Source organism: Oncorhynchus gorbuscha, unplaced genomic scaffold, assembly GCF_021184085.1.
Source record: "Oncorhynchus gorbuscha isolate QuinsamMale2020 ecotype Even-year unplaced genomic scaffold, OgorEven_v1.0 Un_scaffold_3980, whole genome shotgun sequence".
Classification (NCBI taxonomy): Eukaryota; Metazoa; Chordata; class Actinopteri; order Salmoniformes; family Salmonidae; genus Oncorhynchus; species Oncorhynchus gorbuscha.
The window spans coordinates 35,001-40,404 of NW_025748105.1; the positions used below are offsets into that span (position 1 = coordinate 35,001).

The window sequence follows — 5,404 nt, forward strand, 5'->3', positions numbered from 1 at the left end:
AGACAGAGGAGGAGACAGACAGGGGAGGAGACAGACAGAGAGAGGAGCAGACAGAGCGAGGAGACAGACAGGGAGAGGGGACAGACAGAAAGAGGAGACAGACAGAGGAGGGGACAGACAGAGAGAGGAGACAGACAGGGGAGGAGACAGACAGAGAGAGGAGACAGACAGACAGGGAGGGGACAGACAGAGCGAGGAGCAGACAGAGAGAGGAGATAGACAGGAGGAGGAGACAGAGAGGGGAGGGGACAGACAGAGAGAGGAGCAGACAGGGGAGGAGACAGACAGAGAGAGGAGACAGACAGGGGAGGAGACAGACAGAGAAAGGAGACAGACTTGGGGAGGAGACAGACAGGGGAGGAGACAGACAGAGAGAGGAGACAGACAGGGGGAGGAGACAGAAAGAGAGAGGAGACAGACAGGGGAGGAGACAGACAGAGAGAGGAGACAGACAGGGGGAGACAGACAGAGAGAGGAGACAGACAGAGAGAGGAGACAGACAGAGAGAGGAGACAGACAGGGGGAGGGGACAGACAGAGAGAGGAGACAGACAGGGGGAGGGGACAGACAGAGAGAGGAGACAGACAGGGGGAGGAGACAGGCAGAGAGAGGAGCAGACAGACTGAGGAGACAGACAGGGGAGGAGACATACAGGGGAGGAGACAGACAGACAGGGGACGGGACAGACAGGGGGACGGGACAGACAGGGAGAGCTGACAGACAGAGAGAGGAGACAGACAGGGAGAGGGGACAGACAGAGAGAGGAGACAGACAGAGAGAGGAGACAGACAGGGGGAGGGGACAGACAGGGAGTGGGGACAGACAGAGAGAGGAGACAGACAGAGAGAGGAGACAGACAAGGGGAGGAGACAGACAGAGAGAGGAGACAGACAGGGGGTGGGGACAGACACAGAGAGGAGACAGATAGGGGAGGGGACAGACAGGGAGTGGGGACAGACACACACATGCCTATACCTGAAGATGAATATGAAAAGCATGAGGAGCATGCAGAAGGTGGCCACGTTGTCCATGGTCTTCATCAGCACCACCAGCTGTCTGCGTAGCGCTGGCATGAAGCGCACCAGCTTGATCACTCTCAACAGTCTGAAGGTCCTCAGGACAGACAGACCTCCATCAGACTGACCTATGATCTCACACACACTGGAGAGGAGAGGGAGAGATGGATGGAGGGATGAAACAGATGGATGCAGAAAGAGAGAACAGGGGAGGAAAGAGGAGAGAGAAGTGAGGAGTGAGGAGAGATGAGAGGAGAGAGGAGAGATGTGAGGAGAGATGAGAGGAGAGAGGAGAGAGGAGTGAGGAGAGAGGAGTGAGGAGACAGGAGAGAGGAGAGAGGAGACAGGAGAGAGGATAGAAGAGTGATGAGAGAGGAGACCGGAGAGAGGAGTGAGGAGACAGGAGAGAGGAGACAGGAGAGAGGAGACAGGAGAGAAGAGTGAGGAGAGAGGAGACCGAGAGAGAGGAGGAGGAGAAAGGAGAGAGGAGACCGGAGAGAGGAGTGAGGAGACAGGAGAGAGGAGACAGGAGAGAGGAGACAGGAGAGAGGAGACAGAGAGAGGAGTGAGGAGAGAGGAGAGAGGAGACCGGAGAGAGGAGTGAGGAGACAGGAGAGAGGAGAGAGAGAGAGAGGAGACAGGAGAGAGGAGACCGGAGAGAGGAGAGAGGAGTGAGGAGAGAGGAGAGAGGAGACAGGAGAGAGAGAGAGAGGAGACAGGAGAGAGGAGAGAAGAGTGAGGAGAGAGGAGTGAGGAGACAGGAGAGAGAGAGAGAGGAGACAGGAGAGAGGAGAGAAGAGTGAGGAGAGAGGAGTGAGGAGAAAGGAGAGAGGAGACAGGAGAGAGGAGAGAGGGAGTGAGGAAACAAGAGTGAGGAGTAGAGGAGAGAGGAGAGGAGTGAGGAGTGAGGGAGAGAGGAGAGAGGAGACAGGAGAGAGGAGAGAGGAGAGAGGAGTGATGAGTGAGGAGTGAGGAGTGAGGAGAAAAGGGAGAGGGGAGAGGGGAGAGGGGAGAGGGGAGAGGGGAGAGGAGAGGGAGAGGGGAGAGGGAGAGGGGAGAGGAGAGAGGGGAGAGGAGAGAGGAGAGAGGAGAAAAGATGAGTGAGACAGGCAGAGAAAGGAAGAGAAGAAAATAGAAGACACAAATCCAGACAGCAAGGTTTTCTAATTTCCCCTCTGATCCCAACTGAAACCATCGGGAACATTCAGCTGTCAGAATCTTCCAATGCCAACCCAACGCCCAATACATTATCCATCATTCTAACATTCCAACTGACATCCCAAAGCTGTGACATTCAGCTGTCAGAATCTTCCAATGCCAACCCAACGCCCAATACATTATCTATCATTCTAACATTCCAACTGACATCCCAGAGCTGTGACATTCAGCTGTCAGAATCTTCCAATACCAACCCAACGCCCAATACATTATCTATCATTCTAACATTCCAACTGACATCCCAAAGCTGTGACATTCAGCTGTCAGAATCTTCAATGCCAACCCAACGCCCAATACATTATCCATCATTCTAACATTCCAACTGACATCCCAAAGCTGTGACATTCAGCTGTCAGAATCTTCCAATGCCAACCCAACGCCCAATACATTATCTATCATTCTAACATTCCAACTGACATCCCAGAGCTGTGACATTCAGCTGTCAGAATCTTCCAATGCCAACCCAACGCCCAATACATTATCTATCATTCTAACATTCCAACTGACATCCCAGAGCTGTGACATTCAGCTGTCAGAATCTTCCAATGCCAACCCAACGCCCAATACATTATCTATCATTCTAACATTCCAACTGACATCCCAAAGCTGTGACATTCAGCTGTCAGAATCTTCCAATGCCAACCCAACGCCCAATACATTATCCATCATTCTAACATTCCAACTGACATCCCAAAGCTGTGACATTCAGCTGTCAGAATCTTCCAATGCCAACCCAACGCCCAATACATTATCTATCATTCTAACATTCCAACTGACATCCCAGAGCTGTGACATTCAGCTGTCAGAATCTTCCAATGCCAACCCAACGCCCAATACATTATCTATCATTCTAACATTCCAACTGACATCCCAGAGCTGTGACATTCAGCTGTCAGAATCTTCCAATGCCAACCCAACGCCCAATACATTATCCATCATTCTAACATTCCAACTGACATCCCAGAGCTGTGACATTCAGCTGTCAGAATCTTCCAATGCCAACCCAACGCCCAATACATTATCCATCATTCTAACATTCCAACTGACATCCCAGAGCTGTGACATTCAGCTGTCAGAATCTTCAATGCCAACCCAACGCCCAATACATTATCCATCATTCTAACATTCCAACTGACATCCCAAAGCTGTGACATTCAGCTGTCAGAATCTTCCAATGCCAACCCAACGCCCAATACATTATCTATCATTCTAACATTCCAACTGACATCCCAGAGCTGTGACATTCAGCTGTCAGAATCTTCCAATGCCAACCCAACGCCCAATACATTATCTATCATTCTAACATTCCAACTGACATCCCAGAGCTGTGACATTCAGCTGTCAGAATCTTCCAATGCCAACCCAACGCCCAATACATTATCTATCATTCTAACATTCCAACTGACATCCCAGAGCTGTGACATTCAGCTGTCAGAATCTTCCAATGCCAACCCAACGCCCTATACATTATCTATCATTCTAACATTCCAACTGACATCTCAAAGCTGTGACATTCAGCTGTCAGAATCTTCCAATGCCAACCCAACGCCCAATACATTATCCATCATTCTAACATTCCAACTGACATCCCAAAGCTGTGACATTCAGCTGTCAGAATCTTCCAATGCCAACCGAACACCCAATACATTATCCATCATTCTAACATTCCAACTGACATCCCAGAGCTGTGACATTCAGCTGTCAGAATCTTCCAATGCCAACCCAACGCCCAATACATTATCTATCATTCTAACATTCCAACTGACATCCCAAAGCTGTGACATTCAGCTGTCAGAATCTTCCAATGCCAACCCAACGCCCAATACATTATCCATCATTCTAACATTCCAACTGACATCCCAGAGCTGTGACATTCAGCTGTCAGAATCTTCTAATGCCAACCCAACGCCCAATACATTATCTATCATTCTAACATTCCAACTGACATCCCAGAGCTGTGACATTCAGCTGTCAGAATCTTCCAATGCCAACCCAATGCCCAATACATTATCTATCCAACCCAACTGCCCACATTCAGCTGTCATCTTTATCTATCATTCTAACATTCCAACTGACATCCCAGAGCTGTGACATTCAGCTGTCAGAATCTTCCAATGCCAACCCAACGCCCAATACATTATCCATCATTCTAACATTCCAACTGACATCCCAGAGCTGTGACATTCAGCTGTCAGAATCTTCAATGCCAACCCAACGCCCAATACATTATCCATCATTCTAACATTCCAACTGACATCCCAGAGCTGTGACATTCAGCTGTCAGAATCTTCCAATGCCAACCCAACGCCCAATACATTATCTATCATTCTAACATTCCAACTGACATCCCAGAGCTGTGACATTCAGCTGTCAGAATCTTCCAATGCCAACCCAACGCCCAATACATTATCCATCATTCTAACATTCCAACTGACATCCCAGAGCTGTGACATTCAGCTGTCAGAATCTTCCAATGCCAACCCAACGCCCAATACATTATCCATCATTCTAACATTCCAACTGACATCCCAGAGCTGTGACATTCAGCTGTCAGAATCTTCCAATGCCAACCCAACGCCCAATACATTATCCATCATTCTAACATTCCAACTGACATCCCAGAGCTGTGACATTCAGCTGTCAGAATCTTCCAATGCCAACCCAAACGCCCAATACATTATCCATCATTCTAACATTCCAACTGACATCCCAGAGCTGTGACATTCAGCTGTCAGAATCTTCCAATGCCAACCCAACGCCCAATACATTATCTATCATTCTAACATTCCAACTGACATCCCAGAGCTGTGACATTCAGCTGTCAGAATCTTCCAATGCCAACCCAACGCCCAATACATTATCCATCATTCTAACATTCCACCTGACATCCCAGAGCTGTGACATTCAGCTGTCAGAATCTTCAATGCCAACCCAACGCCCAATACATTATCCATCATTCTAACATTCCAACTGACATCCCAGAGCTGTGACATTCAGCTGTCAGAATCTTCCAATGCCAACCCAACGCCCAATACATTATCTATCATTCTAACATTCCACCTGACATCCCAGAGCTGTGACATTCAGCTGTCAGAATCTTCCAATGCCAACCCAACGCCCAATACATTATCCATCATTCTAACATTCCACCTGACATCCCAGAGCTGTGA

The 5,404-nt window shown here is 48.7% G+C and overlaps 1 pseudogene; it reads right to left on the reverse strand.

Moving 5' to 3' along the window:
- The window catches only part of LOC124028290, a 34,831-nt pseudogene extending 33,665 nt beyond the window's left edge, over positions 1-1,166 (reverse strand).
- Positions 1,167-5,404: the final 4,238 nt, after the last annotated feature.